At 44.5% G+C, this 27,321-nt stretch overlaps 1 pseudogene across 1 annotated transcript; it reads right to left on the bottom strand.

Annotated features, from left to right (window-relative positions):
* Positions 1–21,482: 21,482 nt before the first annotated feature.
* LOC308615391 (dipeptidase 2-like) lies at positions 21,483–25,955 on the bottom strand (annotated as a pseudogene). Its single transcript has 10 exons — positions 25,750–25,955; positions 25,287–25,413; positions 24,855–24,984; positions 24,498–24,639; positions 24,127–24,196; positions 23,830–24,006; positions 23,366–23,450; positions 22,621–22,696; positions 21,838–21,973; positions 21,483–21,737 (listed from the first exon to the last, which is right to left on the bottom strand). The product of its transcript is annotated as a dipeptidase 2-like (transcript).
* Positions 25,956–27,321: the final 1,366 nt, after the last annotated feature.

A 27,321-nucleotide genomic window follows, 5' to 3' on the forward strand; every position in this document is an offset into this window, starting at 1 on the left:
TGCCAGATAATGTTCTGGCTCTTTAGAGTGGTATCACTCTTAATTCTTACAATAGCCCTACAAAGATGGAAATTTTCATTTTCTTTTTACCATTACGGGATACTGAGTCACTGAGAAGCTAAGCAATTTGGCCAAGGTCACATAGCTGGTAAGCAGTGGAGCTATGAACCCAAGTACTCTGGTTCTGGAGACCATGTTCCAATCATTACACTTTGCTTCTAGTATAAATATATCATACTTTGATGAAAAATCAGAAAGTGAAATTAAGGAAACACTCCCATTTACCATTACAACAAAAAGAATAAAATACCTAGGAATAAACCTACCTAAGGAGACAAAAGACTTGTATGCAGAAAACTATAAGACACTGATGAAAGAAATTAAAGATGATAGAAATAGATGAAGAGATATACCATGTTCTTGGACTGGAAGAACCAACATTGTGAAAATGACTATAGTACCCAAAGCAATCTACAGATTCAATGCAATCTCTATCAAACTACCACTGGCATTTTTCACAGAACTAGAACAAAAAATTTCACAATTTGTATGGAAACACAAAAGACCCCAAGGAGCCAAAGCAATCTTGAGAAAGAAAAACACAGCTGGAGGAATCAGGCTCCCAGACTTCAGACTATACTAAAAAGCTACAGTAATCAAGACAGTATGGTACTGGCACAAAAACAGAAATATAGATCAATGGAACAGGATAGAAAGCCCAAAGATAAACCCACGTACATATGGTCACCTTATCTTTGATAAAGGAGGCAAGGATATACAGTGGAGAAAAGACAGCCTCTTCAATAAGTGGTGCCGGGAAAACTGGACAGCTACTTGGAAAAGAATGAAATTAGAACACTCCCTAACACCATACACCAAAATAAACTCAAAATGGATTAAAGACCTAAATGTAAGGCCAGACACTAGCAAACTCTTAGAGTAAAACATAGGCAGAACACTCTATGACATAAATCACAGCAAGATCCTTTTTGACCCACCTCCTAGAGAAATGGAAATAAAAACAAAAATAAACACATGGGACCTAATGAAACTTCAAAGCTTTTGCACAGCAAAGGAAACCATAAACAAGACCAAAAGACAACCCTCAGAATGGGAGAAAATATTTGCAAATGAAGCGACGGACAAAGGATTAATCTCCAAAATTTACAAGCAGGTCATGCAGCTCAGTATCAAAAAAACAAACAACCCAATTCAAAAATGGGCAGAAGACCTAAATAGACATTTCTTCAAAGAAGATATACAGATTGCCAACAAACACATGAAAGAATGCTCAACATCATTAATCATTAGAGAAATAATGCAAATCAAAACTACAATGAGATATCATCTTACACCAGTCAGGATGACCATCATCAAAAAATGTACAAACAATAAATGCTGGAGGGGGTGTGGAGAAAAGGGAACCCTCTTGCACTGTTGGTGGGAATGTAAATTGATACAGCCACTATGGAGAACAGTATGGAGGTTCCTTAAAAAACTAAAAATAGAACTACCATACAACCCAGCAATCCCACTACTGGGCAAATACCCTGAGAAAACCATAATTCAAAAAGAGTCATGTACCACAGTGTTCACTGCAGCTCTATTTACAATAGCCAGGACATGGAAGCAACCTAAGTGTCCATCAACAGATGAATGGATAAAGAAGATGTGGCACATATATACAATGGAATATTACTCAGCCATAAAAAGAAACGAAATTGAGTTATTTGTAGTGAGGTGGGTGGACCTAGAGTCTGTCCTACAGAGTGAAGTAAGTCAGAAAGAGAAAAACAAATACCGTATGCTAACACATATATATGGAATTGAAAATAAATAAATAAATAAATTTAAATGTTTATGAAGGACTTAGGGGCAGGACAGGAATAAAGCCGCAGACCTACTAGAGAATGGACTTGAGACACGGGGAGGGTGAAGGGTAAGCTGGGACAAAGTGAGAGAGTGGCATGGACATATATACACTACCAAATGTAAAACTGATAGCTAGTGGGAAGCAGCCGCATAGCACAGGGAGATCAGCTAGGTGCTTTGTGACCACCTAGAGGGGTGGGAATGGGAGGGTGGGAGGGAGGGAGTTGCAAGAGGGAAGAGATGTGGTGATATATGTATATGTATAGCTGATTCACTTTGTTATAAAGCAGAAACTAACACACCATTATAAAGCAATTGTACTCCAATAAAGATGTTTTAAAAAATTAAATAAATAAATATATCATACTTTGTTATGATTAACATTGCCCTACTCATGGACATTTAGGATGCTCCAATATTAGATTATTATAAATGACGTTGCATTCAAAAATCCCTGTTTAGATGTCTTTGTGTGCCTGTGCAAATGTGTCTGTGGCATAGAGCCCTAAAGTTAAATTCTCTGGGTCAAAAGCCATGCACATTATAAAGTATGATAGTTCAGGTAAGAGGAGACCACTGTATTTGGTTAATTATTGACCCTGATCGTGATCAAATTCAGAGCAAGATATGACAGGTAAGTCTGCAGGATTTGAGAAATGTCTGAGCTCTCAAGCCCAGTTTATCCTTTTGTACCATGGTCTCGTCCTTCGCTTCACAGACCCTCCAAAACTCCTCCCCTTGTCTGTCTCAAGGAGAAGTTGCCTAGTCCTCATCTGCCTCAAATTCCAGTTTAGTTCATTTGCATTTGACTTGTCTCATAATGATGCAATCAGCATGCAGAGGAGGTCCAATTGCCTAGGGGACTGTAAGTGGAGATCAGAGTTCCATGTCATTGGGATCTCCTCAGGTCTTTTTTTGTTGTTTTGGACTCTTAACAATGCTCTTGGTTATGCATATTCTTATGGTCACAAAAATATAAACATCTTCTCTGCCTTTTTAAATTTAAAGGTCTCATCAGCCTATATTCTTTTTTTCTCTAAATTTTCTAATTCACCTTTTACTTTTCTTTACTAATCTTGTTATCTTTCTCACCTCCACTATAACACATTCGCTTTCTGAACAATATTGAACACTTAACACAGATGTCATTTGTTCAAGGTCACATGTTTATGTTAAGTGTCTCATTTAGATGGGTGCCTTAACTGGGTCCAGAGTGCTGGAATTTCTAAGTAGTCAGGTATCTTTGCCTTGATTTACTGGAAATGCAAGCAAGGGTTCACTTCTGAGTACCCTTGAGCATAGAGTGAGCGGAGGATATGATACAGAGAGTATAGGATCAGATTTAATATGAACGCTTCTTTCTCTTGGGAACTACATGAGAGGTCCACACACGGATGTGCAAAGAAGGACATTTTTATAAGCGCTCTACTCTGATTATTTTCAGAGAAGACAGTATTTGAGCTTATAGGTTGTGTTTTTTGGTTGAACTGTATGCTGCTTTCCTGACAAATACTCTTTCTACTTATACCTCAACACAATCTGTGGTCTATTAGGATTTTAATAAATAGTAGATATTGCATTTTATTCCTTGTACCTCAGGTAAACTGATGGTAGAAAGTCTAAATATTGTGTTTAAGAGAATTCAGTTATAAGCCTCCCATTTTTTTATGTGTACTATACAACTCCCTCAGTCAGATACACACTTCTTTAAAAATTTTATTTCTCCATTGCCTGTTTATGTAATGACCTTTCTCATTCTCTGTGAAGACAGACATTAATACAAAAGTCTTATCTCTGAGTTAAAGTCAATTCCTGAAAGATAACTCTGACCTCTTTCCAGATTCTTGTGAGAGTCTCCCTTGAAGTTCTTCCCCATCCATGTGAGCTGGGGGACCAGGAGGGCAGGTCTTCCCCCCTGAAGGGGGAGTCTGCTAGTGAGCTGTTTAATAAAGTGAGCTGCAGTCAAACGTGAGCCTTGGTGGAGATGGAGCTAATGGAATTGAGGGGTCTCCTGAAAACAGTGCCTTCTGTTATCACCAGATCTGCCAAAGCAGAATAAGCCACAAAAGCATTTCAGGTTCTGGAGCATTTCCCAGATTTACTCCATCTCACGTGGTCTTTTTTTTTTTTTTTGGTAGGAGAATGCCCAAGGTTAAATAAACAAACACAGAGGCAGACTTGCTATGGACAATAAATTAGAGAGGGTAATTGAACATTTTTCCATTTATTGATGATTAGATTTGAGATGTGCAATCTGTTTCCTATTAAAATCTAATGTTCTAGAAAACATTTTTTGAAAAAAAAACACTAGACAAAACACTAATGAATAAGTTTCTATCTTCATTAAAATATCTACCTTATACTCTCTTGGCCAAGCAGCCACTGTTAGGCCAGATTAATTGAAAAAGGTGAATTATGTACATCCCCTAGTTTCCTATTTAAGTTTCAGACTTGGTCCTTTTTCTCTGATAATTAAAACATTATCATTAAGAGGCTGGACTTGAAATTATTTCCATCTGATTGCTGAGAGCTCCCATTTTCCACGGGAATGAGAAAGTATCCTGATAAAAGGTAAGATCATGATTATCATCATCCTCTTTGTCATCATGACAGTGCATTCTCACTGAGGAAAAGACCATTTTGAGATTGTAAGCATCTATGAATTTTCATAGCTCTGCCTTTCAGTTTCCATATATATATTTTTTAAATGCTTGGGAGTTTCCGTAGGAGAGGTTAACTCTGCTTATCCTTTTGATGTGATAAGTAAGCTGACTTTGTGGGAACAGATTTCTTTTATACTCCATAGTCATAAAAATACCATATTCCCATTTCTCTGTGGGATATGATTACATAGAAGGAAACCACAACAAATCTCTTACCACATATTGACATTATGCGCTATACTAATCATATTCATGACTCACTATTAGTATCCTGCTGCCATGTCAAGCTGAATCAAAGAGATGTCAGAATAATTCTAACTACAGCTACCACTGAGATTTCCTTTGAACTCACTGCTGCATATTTATGAGTAAATACATTGTTTTTGTTGGGTTACCTCTGGAAAATATTATTAAATAGGGAAGGAGCTTGTGTAGGCCAAATTCCTTCAAGCAGGAGAACATATTCAATGACTGTGAATTCTGAATCGGTAGTATTTTTCAGGCTAAAATCCATCTGAACAGAGATGAAAAGATTTCTATTCCTATTTTTATGATGGAGTTCTTGAAAGAGGATAAATTAAAGCATATATGGAGTTTCTGCCCCCCTTTTTTTTTAGATTGTCTATACTAGAATGAGATTGACTTCCCAAGCCACAAATAAAAGTCACCTTCAGCTTCCTGCAGCATGTCACTGAGAATGGAGCACCATTCTGATCTTGAGGCAGCTCAGTTGCTGCCCTGACATTTTGCTGATCCCAGGCTCCCTCCCTAAAGAAGCTGCTGGCTGGGACTCCTCCTTGAGTAGCCTAATCCCCTGGGCCCACAACTGAAGAGCCTGCCCAGCTCTAAATATTGCCTCTGCCTGGAACCCTGTTCAGACAATCTTTACTGCCCTCCTGGATACCTGTTGATATTAATTCAACCTGGATCTAGGCTGAGTTTTCCATACTCTTTGGAGCCCCAAATGTTGAACTTCTGGCCTTGGGAATCAGGTCTAGGACTGCTCAATATTTAATACCCCCAGTCCCAGTCCTTCTTGTTCCCAGTTTCCTTCCCGGCCCATCAGCTCAGGCCTTGAGCAGATAGCACCAGAATTGTGACAGGCATTTGCTCAGGAAAGGAGAATTGCAAACAAACTTGACTCTGTGGTCTCAACAACTAGGTAGGCAAATCTACTTCTAAAATCTATCAAAATAAATCTAAAGGTTTTAAGTTTCATTTTCTGTTTACAGTTTTATATATTTTATGTATTATGCACCTTTCTATTTACATTGATAATTGAGAACTGATTAGATTTCCAGATGCATTATAGTATGTGATTAAATTATAAGCCACTGGGTGTCACTCTTAAACTGTGCAAATGTGGCTGCAGAAGAGCGTTTTTCGATAGTGAATTGGACGTGGAGAGTTAGAGATCTCACCAGGGATAGAAACCATTTGAACTGTTTGCATAGGTACATTTACAATGTCAGTGAACTACGGCAGAGTTTGCCCTTAGATTCCTGTATATTTTCTCTAGACTCATTTTTCAGTGGCAGTTAAACGGGACTAATTATTGGAGAAAATCCCCTCAGCACTAAAAGGACAAAAAGATGTTCATGTATCCATTCAATATGTACATTAATCACACGCTAAAAGTAAGATATTGGGCTAATAGACTGTGGGATTACAAGAAAAAGTGAATTTGCATCATGCATACATTTAACTTATGCAACCGTGATAAAAGAAAATGACAGAAAATTCTTCCTGTTACTCCACTCAATGAATTTGTACCTCAGATTAATTTTTCCTACTGCCTATCAACCCTAAGCCCAGGCTTTTACCTTCTGCTCGGAGACACTGGGGCTGGGACTATGCAAACTGCATTCTCCAGACTTCTTTGCTGGCTGGCTTCTGGTTAGGTTCTGCTGACTGGAGGCATTGGCAGGAGATTAGAAGTTCGTAAGAAAGCAGGAGGAATATTCTTGTTTTCAGTTCTAGTCAGCTTCCCTTCATTGGTAGCATTCATGTAGGACTCCAGCCTCCAGCTTATCTCAGCATATCTAGCATCAGTTCTACTGCGGCCCCTTCAGAGGCTCCAGTAGCAACTGTGCCATACTTCCTCTTAGAACGCCTATCAGAGGCCAAGTAGCAATCATGTGTTGTCCCCATCAGAGGTCCCAGCACCAGCTGAGCAGTGACACCTTGGGGGTCTGAGCGTCTGCTCTGGGGAGACACTCCCTGCAAGCTCCCAGGTTCTGGTAACACCATTTCTGCTCTTACACCTCCAGCCCTAAGAGTGGTAGCTGCTTTGCAAGCTACTAATACCAGGGTAACCTTAGCAACCTTTCCCCCTCTTTCTGCCTTCTAGTCCTGTGTAACTGATCCCCTGTATAAAATCATCTCTCTCTGAAACACCTAGCATGGCTTCTGTTTTCCTGATAGGGTACAGACTACAGTGACCATGAGATGAGAGACATGAATGTTCTCTTTCTTCATTCAGTATCAGGTTTTGTGTGCTTCTCATGGTTGAGAAATCTTGTAACACTGAATGAGAGTCTAGTGTTTATATTTCTCAAATAATATGGGTCCTAATTACAAGCCAACTGGTGGTCAACCAAAAAACAGTAGAATGTAAGGCTTCGTGCAAATAAAGGATGTAGTGATACACTCCCAAACCAGAGGAAACTTGGCCATGTTGTACTTAATGAAAAATGATCTCCAAGTTGCCCTTTTCTAAGAGATTTCCAAGGATGGTTTGACTATATAGTATTTTTGCCTTTCATGTTGACTTTAAAACTGGAACCTCTCATAACACGTGTCTCCATAGTTGAGTAGGACAACTGTTCTTGCCTTAAGGAGCTTACAAACTAGTAGAAGAAATAGACATGTAAAAACGGAGAAAACCATAATTCAAAAAGATACATGCACCCCAATGTTCATTGAAGTACTGTTTACAATAGCCAGGACATGGAAGCATGTCCAACAACAGAGGAATGGATAAAGAAGATGTGGTACATATATACAATGGAATATTACTCAGCCGTAAAAAAGAACAAAATAATGCCATTTGCAGCAACATGGATGGACCTAGAGATTGTCATACCGAGTGAAGTCAGACAGACAAGTATCATATGATGTTGCTTATATGTGGAATCTAAAAAAAAAGAGGGTACAAATGAACTTATCTACAAAACAGAAATAGAGTTACAGACGTAGAAAACAAACTTATGGTTACCAGGGGATAAAGCGGTGCGGGGGAAGGATAAATTGGGAGATTGGGATTGACATATACACACTACTGCATATAAAATAGATAACTAATAAGGACCTATTGTGTAGCACAGGGAACTCTACTTAATACTCTGTAATGGCCTATATGGGAAAATAATCTTAAAAAGAGTGGATATATGTATATGGATAACTGAATCACTTTGCTATACACCTGAAACTAATACAACATTGTAAGTCAACTATACTCCAATAAAAATTTTAAAAAGAGACAATACATGGCAGTGTTTGATAGGAGCAACACAGAAGGACATACCCATTTGTCACCTGTTAGACTTCATGAAATAGGTTGGAAGAGTAGAGGGAGAACAGGGAACATTATGCACAAATTCTTCTAGAAATTTCATTCACTCCCTTGCTTAGAGCAAGAAATTATTACGGTTATTGTTATTACTATTTCAGTTTTAAAGACCTATTGGAAGAAGATACTTACCCCGTCATGGAGTTTTGCTTAGTATATTTTCAGTTTGTTTCTCTGATTTTTTTTTTCCCTAGGAAACACATGATTATATTTTCTGGTTCCAATTTCTATCAGCCCCCATCCTTCATGTCTCACTTCTGGAGCTGATGAAATAATCATTGCCCTTTCAGCACAGAATACCAGGTTTAGAAAGACAAGAAAAGAAATCTTCCAGCTATAGTGCTGGGACCATCAGTCCACGGGAGCTTTTGAACCTCAATACGTTTCATCCTCTTACCAGGTCATTTATCTTTGAAAGTGGTGACATACTAGGGTGAGAGATGACCTAATGATGAGGGACATCTTCACAAGTTATCATTTGAAGAAGTGGTTTTTGAAGAATAAGGAGGAGATGTGGGAGGGGGATTAACAGTGAACTCTTTTCTTCAACTACTAAATCTTTTGGGATTCAGCACTTTTTCAAAATATATTTGCCTAAAAGTCTTTAGGGATTCGTTTAAAGGAGAGGAGCAAGAGGAAAAGAGAGGGGTTTGAAGCTGAAAAGAGAATATTTGTTGCTTTTTTTCCCTCACATTATGAGCTTATGTGAACAGTTTTTGTCCTGCCAAGTGACTTAGTTTGAGGGATTTTTCCCTAGTTTTGAGTAATGATGGGAGTGTAGTACAAATTTTCCCTGAAAATGCCCCTCCTATTTCTTTGAACTATATCAAAGCACACTCCATGCATAATTCTGTGCATTTATTTCCTCTTTTTATGGCAACTCATTCCAGATGAATGTGACAACCTGAGAGGTACTAATACAATGGAAGTAATAAACTTATTTAAAACGGGTTTTACTTTACCTTAAAACAAAATATCTGTGTAACTATAACTTCCTGAGTAGAATGTAAAGCTTTTTACAAACGAAGGCCCTAATGAGATACTGATATGTTTTGAATATTGGTCCATGAGATTGTTAGAAGAGCTTGGCAACCTTACAACATTACGTTATAGACAAACTTCTGCATGGAGTAATACAGTTCATATACACCTTAATGGGAACCTCCTGGCTCTGACTCACAGCAAGAAATGAAGCCAAACACTCCAGTCTGTAGTACTTGTTCAAGTTTCTGGATTTAAATCTGGAGTCATACTGACTTTGTATTTATTTTCTGAAGTGAACGATATCAGAGTGGCCAGGATTCTAGGTAAGAAAGACGAATGGATAGTTAGGAGGCACTTACCTTTCAAAAAAATCAATGTCAAATATTTTCAGAAGGCTAAGCCAGAATAGACTTTATTTTCAAACAGAAAAGACTTAGGCAAGAGCCCACAGAGAGAAAGCGAGTGGAGGAATCTAGCTTTATCTAGAAGTCATCCAAACAGGATATGTGAAGAGGAATAAAGCTAAGTTCCAGATAGGAAAAAATAATTAATGGAGCTAAATCTTAGCCTGTATCTAAAAGAATTTCAAACTTGCAGTCAATTAAATAAAAATGTCAAACCAACTGTTATTATCATTTGTGTTAGACAACTGGTCGATTGACTCGTCATTTTGCTATCTTATGAAATGAAATTGGGAATAAGTATAATGTTAGTCATATCTGTGTAACATGATTAAATTGCTTCAGGACAATCAAATTAATGTGTTTTACTGTCCCCACAACTGGTTGTGTTAAAAGTAATTTGATCCACAGTGATGAAGCAAAATTCTCTTTTTGAGATGGGCCTCCATGGCTGGTTCAACTAAGGTTATTTTAGTTGTGAAAACACAGTCTCAGTCTCCATGAGCTAAGCAATACAGGTGGTTGGGGCAATTCTCCAAGTACTCTAATTCAGAGAAAACATTGGCTTTTCTGGAAATTACCTGGCTCATTTGACATATATTTTGCTTGAACTAGTTCAATAATTTTTCCAAACGTCTACTTTGCTTTTGCCAGAGAGAGACAACCCTACAATGTCTGTAAGCAAAATATAAGCTAGAGATGGAGGATTTTCTTTGCTATAGGGCTTAAATTGGGTTTTTCTGAGCTGCAGTCTCATCTAAAATTAGGAAAAAGATTGTTGATCTAGGTCTGTGTTGCACTGGAAGTGTGTGGAGTGAAATGACAGAGATCTGTAGATGTTCTAGGTTAGGAACCAGAATGCCACAACACTTAGCTTTACAATTAGACTTACAGATACAGGTTTCTCCACACCAATGTTTTTCAAAATATTTATTAATCATTCTTTCCAATAATCAGGATTCTGCTAACCAAGGAAAAGTCAATATTATATAAAGAAAGAAATCTGTAAGATTATAGTAGGAAATTACAAACTTACATAACAGGACAAGATGGCCAAGTTAAATGCCTGAGCGTGAGATGGTATGGAGCGGCGGGGACTGTGGCAAATTGGAGCATTCATGCCCCATCTAAAGGTGGCACCCATTCCTCAGCTTCAACCAGTGCATACAATGTGCAGTATGGTCCCAGTCTTGCCAGACCTTCCATTTTCCAACAAAACTCAGAAACCTAGATCTTTATATGAAATTTCCCCACGTTTATATGTTGGCAACCTCTTGGAGTTTGTGGGGCCCAATTAATAACACCCCCTCTCTTCTCTTGAATTCACTGCCAGTTGAGAAATGACACAGGGGTAAGACAGCCAGAGATCAAGATGTCAACATTATTACTGATAAAGTTGATGGAAGAACAAGGCTAAAATCTGTAAACAAATGTATTTTCTAATTACCACTCTCCTCAGAAGAAAACTTGGGTATGCAGAACTGCCTTGTCAGGAGAGAAAGGGTGAAAAAAAGAGGGATGATAGTGCTCTCAGATTGTTAATAGAGTAACTCTACCCAATTAAGAAATGAGGACCAATGACTGTCAGGCCAAACCTCCTACCCATCAGGGAGAGAGCTCAGAGACAACTAGAGTGGAAGTCCCCCCTGCTGCCACCGTCACACACACATGAAAATATAAGGTAGAAGGCCAGGGAATGGAAGTTCCACCATGGTAACAATTCGTTCATTTTCAAAAATTCTGTGCAAGGCAAACACAACTAGACTCAGCCCACAGATACCCAATTTGCAACCTCTGGTTTGTACTTACTCTGTTTTTAAATTTGTCAGTTAGTTGCAAGTTTTAGGACTAAAATTTTGCAGTAATATTACTGTAGGCATAGATACTAAAAATAAAATTTTCTTTACTTTTATGGAAATTTGGCATATCAGAATACTTTTTGATGGTTTTATGCAATAATTTAGTACTTGTGTCTTCTTCCATAGACCAGATTTTTCCAAAAATGTGTGTCGGGAAATAGCTTTCAGTTGATGTACAGCCCTGTACTCTTTATTTATGTAACCCCATAAAGAAAGCCAGGATTCAAGGTTCACAGCCCCAGTTCTGACTTCACGTTTCTCTCCCACTTCCACTTTAATTTCATATCTGCTAAGACTGTTATTTACCTTCCAATTTCTGTCCTTGACTCACCCTTCTATTTTAACATCTGAAGTCATTTTCCTGGTGACTGTTTTGACTTCCCCATGATTCTGGTTCCTCCTCCCCTACGCATTTCCAACCATGCTCCCTCGAGGTGCTTTGAGTAAACACTCCACTAGTTCCAACACCAGAGATCCCCAACACTGTGTGGTTCTCCCATTAGGCTTGCTCCAGACCCTTCAACAGAAAATAGCATTCATAGTTTTTCCATTCTTGGTGGTTCTGGAAATGTTTATTAAATACATTTTGAAATGAGTGGACCATTGGCTGGGGCAACAATATTTGTCATAACAGGTACACTCTTGTTATAATGGTTTGGCATTGTAAATGGGTATCTTATTGAGCAGAGAAAGAAAACAAAGTCATCCTTGTTGGAAATATCTGAAGAAAAGATATTTCCTAATTGTGACCGAGTCTCAAGAAGCGTTTTTAAAATCTAGCCTCCATTTTTGTAAAATTCCTTTCTTAGAGTCATAACTGACTTTAAAAAGTCTTCAATTTCATTGTAGCAGTGGTCTGGGCATTTTGGATATGTAGACCTAATTTTTTTTTTTTTTTTCCTTTTTGCGGTATGCGGGTCTCTCACTGCTGTGGCCTCTCCCGCTGCGGAGCACAGGCTCCGGATGCGCAGGCCCAGCGGCCATGGCTCACGGGCCCAGCCGCTCTGCGGCATATGGGATCCTCCCAGACCGGGGCACGAACCCGTCTCCCCTGCATCGGCAGGCGGACTCTCAACCACTGCGCCACCAGGGAGGCCCTGTAGACCTAATTTACTGCTTACCCTTTGGTGTGTTTTTGATTATTCAAGAGCTGCTTTTTTAGGCAAATGACACCCACATATCAAAAGATGACCCTTTCTTTGCATACTATTCCTGGAATTTCCTCATCTGGAGCTTTTTCCCACTAGTGTTCAAGGGAGGTCTAGAGGGTCAGAGTGCTTTGAAGGGGGTGCTAAACAGGATGCTGGAATCCATGCCTGGTGTTGTCCCTTTTTGTTCTAAGATGACCCTGTTGGATAGATTTACTATCTGTGTGTGAGGGCATGGGGGAAATCTTAGCTCTGGCGTCTCAGTCTGTTCAGCTATGGGCCTTGAACTTCTGCTCTGCCAGCGCAACCCAGCAGGGAAGTTAATCTCCACCAAGGCAGACAAATGACCAGAAGACTTGGCCCTGCCAACCACGAGCTATGCGTGAGCCAGGCTGGAAGCCATAGGTTCTAACTGGGGTGAACCCTAGGCACGCAGCATCTACCAAATCTCGGTTACCAAATGACTTCCCTTTATGAAGTACCTACCATGGTTTTGTAACTGCACTACATGTTTTTCATATATTCTCTCTTAATTGAATCCTTGACACATCCATGAGATAGGGACCCTCACAGATGAAGAAGCTCAGGCTCAGTATGGTTAAAGACATACACAAGGTCACACAGCTGGTTAGGAGCAGAGCTAGGATTGTAATCTGGGTATCTGATCCAGTGCCCGTCAAACACTGCCCTGTGGTCTGAACCTACAATTCTGCTTTTACCTAGGCATTCTGTTCAGCATTCTAGTTCTCCATGTGGTGGGGAACCATGGCATTAACCTAGCTTTTAATAAACTCTCCCCAGGTAGATTTAGTGCTGCCATCTATGGGGTGTCCCTGAATATATCTTTACCCTGAACTCTTAGAGACTGTCTTAGTTTGCTAGGATTGTCATAACAAAATACCACAGAAGGGGTGGCTTAAACAACAGAAATTTATATTTCCCACAGTTCTGGAGGCTAGAAGGCCAAGATCAAGGTGTTGCAGGTTTGGTTTCTTCTGAGGCCTCTCTCCTTGGCTTGCAGATGGCTGTCTTCTTGCTGTGTTCTCTCACATCGTCCTTTTTCTCTGTGTGCGTGTCCTTGGTGTCTCTCTGTGTGTCCTAATCTCCTCTTCTAATTAGGACACTCATCAAATTGGATTCGAGCCCACTCTACCAGTTTCATTTTAACTTAATTACCATTTTAAAGGTCCTGTCTCCAAGTGCAGGTACTTTCTGAAGTACTGGGGGTTAGGGCTTCAACATAGGAATTTGGAAGGTGACACAATTCAGCCCATAACAGGGATTGAGAGCCTGCTGTCCATGAACTGATTACTGAGGTCCTCAGTAGTATATCTGACTTCTCTTGGCTCTCACCCCTGGCCCTGCTGGAACACACAGCCACAGGAAGGGACCCCTTAGAATGTGAAGCCGACTAGAACTTGAAACCTTAGTTTTTGTACCCCATTGCCCCATATCCTGATTTCTGCCCCTTCCCCACTGGCCATTCCACGGAGGGAGGGAGGGAGGGAGGGAGAGAGAGAGAGAGAGAGAGAGAGACACACACACACACACACACACACACACACAGAGACCTCAAAACACCTGTTGCTGGGCCCATGACTGAAAAGACTGATGCTTAAGGCCATTCTCTTAACATGGAAATTGTTCTGTGGGCTCCAGTTATATTGCAGATTAAACATATATATATATATTTATTTGAGGCTCTTCATATTTACCTTAAGGCCACTTTTTGACTTTACACCATAAAATGACCCTGATCTCTCAAGCAGACACCTTTATAGGTGATGAGCATTGAAAGTATGTTTTGGGAGATCCTAGCAGTAGAATGTAGCAGTTATGCACACAAGCTCCGGGTTCAGATTGCCCGGGTTAGTATTTGAGCCCCCCATCTTACTCCTAAGTGACCTTGGGCAGGTTTCTTGACCTCTTTGTGTCACATTTTCCATATGTAAAGGGGCAAAAATAATAACGCCTACTTAATGGATTTGTTGTTAGAATTAAATGAGTTAAACATACAATGAAGTTATAATAATGTCTGGCCTATAGTAGGTACTCAAACATTTTAGATCTAATTTTTATTATTAGTGTGTGGGTTTATAGAATTATCTTTATCCTTTAGTGTTATTTTATCCTGGGTAATTTTTATGAAATGCACATATGTGTCTCATTTATGGCATTTTTTAAGTCTACAAAAGATAAAAATTCAACCCAAACTGGTTTACACATGGAAAAGAATTTATTGGCTCTTGTAAATCAAGTAATTCAAAGACACATCAGCCTCAGATATGACTTGATCCAGGGCTCAACTGATGTCTCCAGAATTTACTTTTTCTCTGTACATTTCTCAGCTATGTTGCCTTAATGTTGTCTCCATTCTTGGTGACTTCCTTCTCATGCTTGAGAAATGACTCTCATCAGCTCTTGGAACTGCATGCTTCTACATTGAAATCCAGTGAAAAAGAGTGAGCGTCTTTATCCTAGCATTTCCAAAAAACATTCTGGGGTCCACTCTGATGGGACTGTATCAGCCCATGTGCTCATCTTTTTTTTTATATTTGTTTATTTGGGGTTGCATTGGGTCTTTGTTGCTGCGTGGTGTGTGGGCTTCTCACTGCGGTGGCTTCTCTTGTTGCGGAGCACGGGCTCTAGGTGCTCGGCCTTAAGTAGTTGTGGCACACAGGCTTACTTGCTCCACGGCATGTGGGATCTTCCCGGACCACGGCTCGAACCCGTGTCCCTTGCATTGGCAGGCAGATTCTTTACCACTGTGCCACCAGGGAAGCCCCCATGTGCTTATCTTTGATTGGATTATTGGTACCATCAGGATGCAGGACTTTGGCCAGGTCTGGGTCATTCATCCCATTCTTGGGTTAAAGGTAGAGTCAACGCCACTAGAAGCACATGGATTGAAGGTGGGGAAATTAGGATATAGCTACCAGAAGAAAGATAAAAAGATGACAGACAGCAAAATAATAGATGTTCATAGCATGAATGCTTTTAAATACATTTGGAGGACTTTGAGTGTAACTATGGGGACTCTAGTACAGATCACAATTCAGTTCAAACTCATTACGTTGGATGACTAATTATGTCTAGCATTATATAAAAGACCACACTAATGCAATTGAGATAAAGGATCTCCTAAATGAGCCAAGTAGACATATGTTAACATACACAATGCTGGGGTATGAAAAACTTTCACATTTTGGTTTCTAAGAATGGAGAAGAGCTCTTTGACTCCTCTTTTTCATGATAGCCACTTTCCTCCACCTGCAAAAAGGGGCCACTTTGGGTGGAATCACTACGTGATTTAAAAATTCATCTCTTCTCCTTTGGGGTGGTATATTGGCCTGGTACTGCTACACTGGAAGAAAGTCCAGACATCTCTCTTTGGATGCTTCTTTACCACTAGATCCTAAGAATTCCCAGTTGAGGCTTAGACACTGAAAACTTTGCAGAGATAAGCACTCAAATTTGTCGGGCTTTGTTGAGACAGAATAGCCTTTCTACTTGCTTCTAGTCCATTTAAACCTGCCTCACATGGCTACAGGAGCTCTCTGTGGATTTGAGCCCAGCGTGCTTGAATTCTGTTTTGGTGTTTGGGGGTCAAAGCCCCTGTATTTTGCCTCCTTTGTTTAGTATCTCCCTTGGAAACATTATAAAAGAAGTAGTGGTGTGCCTAAGGCAAGAATTCAAGTAGTGCTAGGGCCCCTGACTAAAATGCCATCATAATATCTTTACACCACCACTTAATTGCACCTAATTATACACTGCAAACAAAACTTTTGATAACATTTAGATATAATATTATTGTCTCTAAACTCCAGAATTAAAGTTCCAAAGAATGAATAAAAGGGAAATCAAAGGCTCATTATATTGCTCACTCGCTTGAAGAATATAGATCAGTAGTCTGAGCTGGGCTGTCAAAACCCCTTGTTAAGAACAAAGGAATCTGGCTCAGAGAACCAAACTTGAGTAAAACATCTTAATGGAACCAACTGTTTACTAATATGATTTCCATGGGAGGAATCTGGCCCTAACTCAAATTTTTTTTAATACAAACTAATCTACTAAGGGGATTTGTTTTCTTAACCCAAAGCCTGAAAATCATTTCTGTGAATTACACCACTGTATACAGGGTGACTGTTGTGCATTCCCCCTTGTTAGGAGAAAGAATGGAAAATATCAAATCTTGTCAAATGAAACAAAGGAAAAAAATTAGTCTTTCATTTGTAGGAGAGAAAATAACACTCTAGAGATTCAAGTGCCTGCTTTGTATTACTACGCAGTCTCTAATTGAGCCCTCCTTCAAAAATCCAACTTTACAACTTATGTCTTAGAAGTTCCATCTAATTTAAAGTACTCAACAATTTAGCATCTGAGAATGTCCCCTTCTGAGCTGGAAGGACTAATGATCAAAAAGAAACATGTGAGATATAGAGATATTTAACTTCTCTCATGCGAGATCAGTGATTTAGAAGGGATTGATATGCCAGTTTTTCCGTATTTTAATGACCTTTCCTGCATGTGGCCTCCCCGATTCCTGTAATAACACTTTGTTTATACAGATAATTTTCTCTCCAGCAGGCACTTTTACATACTTTAATAACCTTTTCTCATAAATCAACTCAGTACACTGTGAAGTTTGATGAGGTACAGGGGCTAGGAAGGGTTCTCTCAAGCCTGCCAACTGGGTCTCTGATTGCTCCACTGCCCCCTCCTGCATCTCCAAGTGGGCTGATATTGGTGTAGGGACCTGGGGGCAGGGCTTGATTGGGCTGGAAGGTCACCCCATAGTAGCCCAGGAGTGAGTGCAAACTCTGTGAGAAACAAGAGTGTTTGAGAAGGTCCCATGCGAAGAAAGCAAAATCTGAATTTTTATCCAGATGGAGTAAGACTTGAGTCAGAGATTCTTGGGTTGGGCTTTGGTTATCTCTTAGGAATCCCATACTTTTTATTGACCCAAGCCTCCATTTAGAAATGAAAAAAATATCTCCATTGGATGATTCAGGTGAAGTAGATGGTATCCATTTAGTAGCGTGAGACAGAAACAGCTCAAATTGGCATAGATACAAAAGAAAAAATAATGGATGATGTTATTGAGATTACCCAAAGAAGGGCTTCAGGAACAGTCTGATCCAGGTTATCAAATGATGTTAAGCAGCTCTTACTTTTTTCTAATCTCTTGGCATTGGTTCCCACTAGACATTCTCAGCCAAGGTTTTTACACATAGTGAGAAAAATGGCATTTAGTAACCTCCTAATCTTATCTTAATAACTTAGGATCCAAAGGAAAAGAGAGAACTCCTTTCTCTTGGTATATCTGTATCAAACTTCAAGGAGTATACTGACACTGGGATTGACAATCCCAACAGAAACACATGGAATGTGGATGTGGATGGATTTTCCTAAGGTGTCGGTGAAGGGAAATGCAAAAATCTGCTGGATTGACCCATCTCTGTCAGCTCTACACTTCTCTTTCCTGTAACCTGCCCAGCCCCCCCCCATACATATACACACATGCATGTATGCACACACAAACACACACACAGAATGTTGTTACAGGCGTGGCTAAAATATTCTGAAAGGACACTTCATATAGTAAAAATAAAAATACATAGATATGGCATAACCAACAAATTACAGTTCGTGAAGGTTTCATTGTAATACAACAAACAATTCCCAAATGCCACCACTTACCATGTCTTTTATTTCACAACACTATTATTTTTTTCTAACATCTTTATTGGAGTATAATTGCTTTACATAGTTGTGTTAGTTTCTGCTTTATAACAAAGTGAATCAGCTATACGTATACATATATCCCCATATCCCCTCCCTCTTGCATCTCCCTCCCACCCTCCCTATCCCACCCCTCTAGGTGGTCACAAAGCACTGAGCTGATCTCCCTGTGCTAAGCAGCTACTTCCCACTAGCTATCTACTTTACATTTGGTAGTGTATATATGTCCATGCCACTCTCTCACTTTGTCCCAGCTTACCCTTCCCACTCCCTGTGTCCTCAAGTCCATTCTCTATGTCTGTGTCTTTATTCCTGTCCTGCCCCTAGGTTCTTCAGAACCATTTTTTTTTTTTTAGATTCCATATATGTGTGTTAGCATACGGTATTTGTTTTTCTCTCTCTGACTTACTTCACTCTGTAGGACAGACTCTAGGTCCATCCACCTCACTACAAATAACTCACTTTCATTTCTCTTTATGGCTGAGTAATATTCCATTGTATATATGTGCCACATCTTCTTTATCTATTCGTCTGTCGATGGACACTTAGGTTGCTTCCATGTCCTGGCTATTGTAAATAGTGCTGGCAGGCGGATTCTGAACCGCTGCGCCATCAGGGAAGTCCCCGGAGATTATTTCTTAAGGGAGGCCCTCCTCAACCCCCATCAGTCTCTCTTCCCTGCTGACCTAGACTCCCACAGCCTTATGTAACTGCTCCTTCATAGCACCATGCACAGTTTTAGCTTCACACATATTTGTAAGTTCCCTTTCTATAACCCTCTGTTCTATTGAACCTTTCCCTCCTGCCTCATCATTTTATCTCTAGTGCCTACCAGTGCTTGGCATATCTTAGGGGCTCAGTAAGTGTCTGTTGAATAAATAATTGGAGACGGAGGACAAGGCTTAGGAGGGAAGATCAAGGCTTTGTTTTCTACATGTTGAGTAGGAGATGCCCTTAAGACATCCGAGTGGGGATGTGTTTTGAGCAGTTGGTGTGAGGTTGGGATGCCTTTGGAGATGATCATGGCCAATATTTTAAACCATGGGAGTGAATAAATTTGTGAGGGAGGATGTGTGAAATTAGAAGGGAAGAGGGCCCACAACTGAGGAGCAACCTCAACATGTGAGGGGAGGAGGTGAAACCAGCAAAAGAGACTGAAAAGCAAGGGTAGAGAGAAAAACTGGGAGAGTGTGCGGTCGACGAACCCAGGGAGGAGAGAGATCAAGGAAGAGGGGAGGCTCCACCACGCCATGTGCTGCTAGCAGAACAAGATTGAGGACAGGTCAGTGTCTCGTAGATTGAGCCACTTCGAGGTAATTGGTGACTTTAATCAGAGCAGTTTGGGGAGAGTGGCAGAGGGGGAGGCCAGGCCGGAGTAGGCTGAGGAGTAAAAAGTTAGTACCTCTGAGAAGAGCATCCTTGGCAAGCTTTGTGGTTCTTAGAGAGGACCATGTTTGCTTAGAATAAATAAATTAACAGTTATCTCTGGGACATAGGATTTTGATTTTCTTCATTTTACTCCTGTTGCTCTACCTTCAAAATATGTTTAGAATGTGACCACTTCTCACCACCTCCCTTACTATCTCTCCATCCTGAGCCACCATCATCTCTGACATCGGTGACTGAAGAGCCTTCTAACTGACCTGCCTGTGTCTACCGTGGCCCCCACAGTCTGTTTTTCATACAGCAGTCACCGTGTTCATGGGGAATGTGATCAGTCATGCCACTCCTCTCCTTAAAACCCTTCACTGGCTCCTATCATGAAGAGCTAACAAAGCCCACAGAGCTTCCTACAGGGCCATCTGGGGTCTGACCACTGTGTCCTATCTGCTTACTGCTCCCCATCCATTGTGTATCTGACTTCCATTACCCTCTTCTCCTTTCTGTGCTGCAACCACAGTGGCCTCCTTCCTGTTCTTCTAACACACCAGACAAGCTCCTGCCCCAGGGTCTTTGCACTGGCCCTTTCCTCTCCTGTGCACTCTTCCACTAGCTACCAACTTGGCTAACTCAAATCTCTGCTCAGATGTCATCTTCTCATTGAAGCTTATCTGGGCTTCTCTATTTAAAATTTTAACCTATGGGGGTGAGGTTGGGAGGAAATGGGTGAGGGTGGTCAGAGGATACAAACTTCCAGTTACAAGACAAATACATTCTGGGATGTAATGTACAGCATGGCAACTATGGTTAACAATACTGTATTGTATCTTTTTTCTTTTTAAATTTTATTTATTTATTTATTTGTTTGTTTATTTTTGGCTGTGTTGGGTCTTCATTGCTGAACGTGGGCTTTCTCTAGTTGCGGTGAGTGGGGCTCCTCTTCGTTGCGGTGCACAGGCTTCTCATTGTGGTGGCTTCTCCTGTTGTGGAGCACCGGCTCTAGGCACCCGGGCTTCAGTAGTTGCGGCACATGGGCTCGGTAGTTGTGGCACACGGGCTCTAGAGTGCAGGCTCAGTAGTTGTGGCACACGGGCTCAGTTGCTCCGTGGCATGTTGGATCTTTCCAGACCAGGGCTCGAACCCATGTCCCCTGCATTGGCAGGTGGATTCTTAACCACTGTGCCCCCAGGGAAGCCCTACCTCTCATTATTAACTCAATGTATTAACTCAATTTTGGATATAATTAGTGCAGTTGCTATTATCATTAATGAACTGGGGAAGATGGGGTGGTTGTCTAAGTAGCCTGAGCCGATTAGAGAGGAAGTCCCTGAGGAACAGGGGAGGAGGTGTGCCCACATCCAGAGCAGTCTAGCCATTGGGGGTCCATGGCCCATTAAGTAGCCTGAGATTCTGGGCTCTGTCCAAATAGGTACAAAGATCATTTGTGATCTAGGCATGTTCTCTTCTTGGGCATCTGAACCAGAATTCCCTGAAAGATCCCCGGGTGGTACTCAGTGGGTCAGGATGTGGATTGAGGTGAGCCACACAGAGGGAACCGAGTAAGGTCCACCCTCCCACAGCCAGAGCCACCCACTGTCTTCTCCAGTGCTGAGCCAAGCCACCTGGGTTTCCTCAGGCCACTGCCAACAGGTCTTCCTTGAGTATCCGTTGTCTAAACTGCAGGGTCCCCCACCAAACCCGAGTATTGGGAGCCTGCACCACAGACCCCACCACGGAGAAGGACACTCGTGCTGATTCCATTTCTGAAACATTTATTTTCAGGAAATGTTTGTGCTCGCATGCAAGGAAACTTTGTGGGGTATCTGTGACTGCCAAAGTGACATCTGGCAGGATTAACTGGATCACCAGAGCCAAACAATGAGGACTGGGAAAGCAGCAATAACTGTGAGGCCTGGGCCCATGTGGGGGCAAGATTTTGAGAATGACCACTTAGGTGACAAAATGGGATTCCCACAAACCGCAGCTCTGGTTAGTTTCTGGTCTGGAGCCAGATCCTCGCTCTGATGCAGACGTGGGAGGACGGAGCAGCAAGAGCTGCCCAGCTCATCTGGGAACTCATCCTCCAAGGGACTCTGTCCCTCGTTCTCCTCCCGTACCTGGAGGCGGCAGTCAGCGGGCAGCACCTCTCACAGCACCCCCGCGTACACCTGCTTGGACCACCTGCTCAGAGCTACTCTTTTGCCCAGCCCAGCATACCTGTCCCACCTGTCTGAAGACCCGCCGCACGTTTCCTCGAAGCACACCCCAGAGCTCTTCCTCACTCCAGCCACGCCCCAGCAACTTCTCTATCAGTACCGGGTATATGGACACGTCCTCCAGGCCCTGTGGGAACCTGTGTGGCCGCCAGCCAGCCAGCTATTGGGCCTCAGACCTGTTCCCTGGTCCTGAGTCAGAACCAAAGCCCTATGTGTCCAGGGTCCACTGAACCCCAGCCCTGGTCAGATATGGAAAATGGAGGCTTGGAGAGAGTAAATGATTCACTCCTGCTCTTCATCCTTCAGAGGAAGACCCCAAAAGCGCCTCAACTATTCATCAAGTCATTGAGTTGTACTGTTAACATCTATGCCTTTCCCTGAATGCAATTTTTGCCTCCATTTATAAAGAGAAGAAAAGCTTTTTAAGAACTGGGTTGACCCTCCTGCATGCACAGACCCAACTGCAGGCAGAGAAGATGGTCAGCCCAGCCCAGACCTTGCTAAGAGTCTGCTCAGAGGCCGTGGGTCTCCTGGCACTGGATGGGCGCAGATGCTGGGCAGATGAGCTCTGTGTGGTGTTTTAGACAAATATGATGACCTAGAGTAGGGCCAAACAGACAGGAGAGCCCAGGAAGCAGACCTTAGGAGAGAGGAGATACCAGTTGGGCCAGCACACCTGAGGCTGTGGTCAAGGCCATGAGGACCGCAGTGTGGTGGGCACGGTGGCTGTGAAAGCCCCACTGCTGCCCAGCCAGGCTGAGACAAGCCACGGGGAAGCACCCACCAGCCAGCTCCATCATAATCTCCGCCAATCCCGAAGAACTTGCATCCAATGACTGCCCGGATGTGGTCGAAGTGATCTGAAGAATGGAAAGTCAGCAGTGTGGGGCTTCCAGGGCAGGGGTGGGGGTGATGACTGGCCTCTGTTGATTCCCCTTTTTGCATCCTGTAGGCCAAACAGGCCAGTTCCTTCATGGCCTGGCACCAAGAGTACCAACTAGAGGTCCCTGAGGTTTGATCTGAAGTGATCCCAGCTGGCTCTAGACTGGACTTCAGATTTGGAGTGGACCCCAGAGCCCTCTGTTTGGGCCATTTCCCACCCAAGATTCACCCTGCCTCCCACTCTCCTTGAGAACCTGTGGGGGCTTCTTTCCCCAGGTGTGGAGGATGAGAGAGGAACAAGAGTACAACTGATGAAGACCCCAGAGACCTAAGGAGCTGTCCAGTCCCTTGGCCAGAGGTAGGGGCAGTGCGCTTTAGGAGCCCCTGCAGAGGCACAGATGGGCAGCACCCAGGCTCTGTATCTGACAGCCTCCCTGATACCCATCAGTATCGCAGTTTTGATTCCGTGGCTCCAATTCCACATGGCACCAAGGTGCTGTGTACCGTCCATTATTGGGTTTGGGGGAGCTGTACCTATTGCCAACAGGTGGGTCAAACCACTGGGGCTCTTCTGAAGTCCTCCCCAAATTTGGACCCAGCTTCAGCTCCAAATCAAGAGTTTTCAGAGAGCCCAGGGTGAGGCTCACCTGCCACAGTAGACACGTTGGCTAACGGGTTGCACTGCAGCACCCGCACGGACAAGGACACCATCATGATGCCACCGTTCTTCTTCTGCAGGGGCAGACCGGTGGACAGTCAGCTTGGCCACCAGCACAGCCAGCTGCCTGTTCACTCTCTCGGCCCCTGTGAGGAAGGTGTTCAGCCCTGGCTTTGAGGTCAGAGTCATCTCTTCTCTGGGTTTGTGTGAATGGAGGAGCCGCAGCCCTGGTCTGGGTGGTGTCTTGGCCCTGGGTTTCCGGGTTTGGAGGAGTATCTTACCACCTAGACCCCCACCTAAGGCTCAAGAGTTCAGGGGCTGTGGACCGTGGGTTTTGGGGGCAGGAGATATTTAACCTGGCGTTTGAGGAAATTGAGGGAGAAGAGGCTCAGGTTCAAGGTCTCTTGGTTTGAACCTCTTGCTTTAGGTTTGAGGGCCCGGGCAGTCTCTCACCAGAAGCTGCAGGATATCATCAGGAACATTCCGAGTGTTCTTGCACACACCCCGGGCAGCTGAGTGGGAGAAGATGACAGGTGCCTGTGACACTTCTAGGGCTCGCCGTGCCACAGCATCCGAGACATGGGATAAGTCCACCATCATGCCCAGGCGGTTCATTTCTGCCACCACCTTCTACAGGGACAGGATGGGGAGAGGGCATCAGGGCTGCATTTATCTTGTGTGCATTTATCTGTAGGGAACAGACGGGGCTGTACATTCATGTGGGGCAGGGTATGGAAACCGGGTCCTTACCTTGCCAAAGCCAGTCAGCCAACTGACACTGCTGTAGAAGGGGTGGATACCCTTTGCTGAGCTCTGTGCCCTGCAGGTTGTCCAGGAGGCAGTCTGACCGGTAGCCATGATTTGGCTACAAGAGCCTAGAAAGAGGTTCTGTTGAACCGTCTACACCTGCAACTCCCTGGTGCAAGAGGAGGGACCCAAACTGGGCTGTGCCTGGCAGTAGGAGGGCCCTTCTGGGGATTCAGTCTTGTCCTGCAAACCTCCATTCCCCTCCCCACCCCAGGTTCACGGCCGGATCCCAGGGGTAAACTTGCTTTGGGCCCCAGCATGATCTTGGGCAGATCCCTGCCTCACTGGGCCCTTACCATCTGCACTGTGCTCACCAGGGCGTGTTGCAGGTGTGGGTGAGTGTCACGTAGCGCACACCCAGCGCATAGAAGGTATGCAAGATGGAGAGGCTACTGTCCAGTGAGTGGCCGCCCTCCACACCACCGAGGGAAGCCAACTTCCGGGTATTGTTGCGAGCTGGGGACAGGTAGATCAGATGATCATTTTCAGAGGCAGAGGTAGCTTACTGAAATCCCTAACACCCACCACCACCAGTCTGTTTACCTTTTTTTTTGGCCGTGCCGCGCAGCATGAGGGCTCTTAGTTCCCCCACCGGGGATCAAACCCGAGCCCCCTGCAGTGGAAGCGTGGAGTCTTAACCTCTGGACTACCAGGGAAGTTCCCCCGTCTACCTTTAACTGAGGTCACAAGCTCCAGCTCAGAATAGGAGGCACACGTGAGGCGGATGAGGTCAATTTGCTCCAAGGTGAGGCACACAGCATCCCGTTCATGGGTCTGGCATGGGACCTAGGCTGACCAGAACTGAGGGAAGGCCAGGGCTTAGTTTGGGCTTTGGAGCTCCTTGGGCTTCTCATAGCCTCCTCAGCTGGCACAGCACTCTATGCCCAGAAGTCACATGTAATGTGTTGATTTTTCTGTGGTACTTGGAAGCCCGTCAGGTTGGCTCACTGTGACCCCTGTAGCCCCCAGCATCCATGGCATGGCACTTTCTAGGTCACTATGGTAACTTAGTTCCAACGTGACTAACCTGTGGTCTCTGAGGCCCCCAAACTGCCCCACATTCCCCAGCAGCCATGGTGGCACCTTGTGTGTCCCTTTGGTACCTGAGCACCCATGAGCACGTCTTTCAGCCTGTCTAAGCTGGTCTGGCCATGGCTGAAATTGTGCAGATTAACATCCTGTAGCTCGTGGTGGTAAAACTGCCTCAGGACCAGGGGCATGTCGTTGTGGCTGGAGGGAGGTCAAGGCAAATGGGTGGGCTCCTTAGGTCTTGGGATCAGGCAGGACACATTGCCTGGCCTGGGCCAGCCTGGGGGTCCCCCACCTCACACTGTCACACAGACTATACTAGGAGCACCTGAGGCCTGGGCTGAGGGGTTCCCACCAGGGAGGGGATGACAGAGAAGGGGAAGGGCATCCCTAGATGATGGAGAGGACATCCAGGGGTGGTGTGAGGGAGCCTCCCCACTAGTGCTGCATGCTCCAGACCTCCTCCCCTGCCCGGGGCCAGGCTAGGCCCCCAGCGGCCCCCAGCAGCCCCCAGCAGCCCGCACACACTGCAGCCACCCGTCCACAAGCGGGAAGTCCCGCATCAGGGCCCGCGTGCGCTCCCGCGGGCTTGGGGTGCTGGAGGTACCCGGAGTGGCCTGCACGCGGGTTACCAGCCGCAGCAGCAGACCCAGCAGGAGCAGCAGACACAGCAGAGGCCTCTGGCTGAGTGCGCGGGGAACTTCGAGGCCCCGGGGCCGCAAGCTGCGCAGGGCCAGGCAGGCGGGCAGAGGCGGGTCTGAGAGGGGCGGGCGATGGGGTTCTGCCCGTCGACACAAGCCACCCAGCGGCACGGCCTCGCGAAGGGGCCGGGTTGAGGGAGGGGATACAGAGTCACAGGACCCTGCGACCCGTGTGCGGAGAGCCGCGATCCGCGAAGCCCGGCAGCCACAGGGCAGCACTGCCCTTCCGCCCCCTGCTCAGAGGCAGCTCCCGCGGGCTAAGCTGGCCTCTGCGGAGAGCCCACTCGCCTCCCATCGCGGGTTCCCTCCGCCCCCCCTTCCCACTCCCACTGCTCCGAGGGGGCGCCCTAGGTTGCTCTCGCCCGCCTCTAACCTTCCTGTCCAAGCTGGGGTGCTTCTCTGAGAGGGCCACCTTCAGCCCGAGGCCTCCCAGGAGCACACCTCGTCCCCATCTGCCTGCAGCCGGCCCCGCCCACCCCGAGGGCTGCGTGCAAGGGTCTCTGTGGCCGCAAGTGCTCTGGGCTCCCGGTTTCCCGGTACTGGGCCATGGGGACTGGTGTGGGGGAAGAGATAGTTTCTGGAAATGGGGTGGGGTAACCTTGTGAGCTCTGGATTCAGGACGGGGCCCTCTGCCCCCGACCTGCTCTCTCCACCTACTTGACTCCCCACCCTGCAGGACCATTCTCTGGGGACTTCAACCAGCGCCTGGGAACTATCAGGAACCTCCCCCACTTCTGTCAGCCAGCCTCAGGAAAGAGCGCCCTCAGGAGTCGCTACACCTCCCCAGCGCCTGAATAGAGGGACTTTTGGGATGTGAACGGAACGACCTTATGGGGAGAGCCAGCGACTCTTTTACTCAACAGAGCAGGAATCCAGTCAGCAGGCTATTTGAGTGGAAGGAAATGAAGTGATTTCCATGGCAGCAGAGCCCCCACCGCAGCAACCTTCCTCCCAGAGCTGCTGGCTGACCTTCTGGCCAGGATCCCTCCTACCTCAGTGTGGAAGGCCCGGCCTCGTGGAGAAGTATAGGTTCTGAGGAAAGACCTGGCACCTGGGTTCTGCTGCTACACTTGCCTTATCTCGTGGCCCTTTTGGCTCTGGCTTTCCCAGAAACCTCAAGGGCTAAGTGCCTGTGCTTGCTCAGAGGCCGCACGCCATTCCCCATTTCCAGCCTCAGGCCCTCCCGCTAGCTGCCTCCTCTAGGAACCCTCTCCCCCCAACACACACACACACACACACACACACACACACACACACACACTGGGGATGTGCCTTCTCACAGAAGCTCAACCACTGAGATGCTTTAGGGACTGTGCCCAAACTCCTTCATCCCCAGCCTCTCAAGTTTTTGCTCTGATCCCTGGCACCCCCTGAAGCTGTTCAACCTTTGGATCCTTTCCCGGGTGGC

Source organism: Mesoplodon bidens, assembly GCF_964165515.1.
Source record: "Mesoplodon bidens genome assembly, chromosome: 4".
Taxonomy (NCBI): Eukaryota; Metazoa; Chordata; class Mammalia; order Artiodactyla; family Ziphiidae; genus Mesoplodon; species Mesoplodon bidens.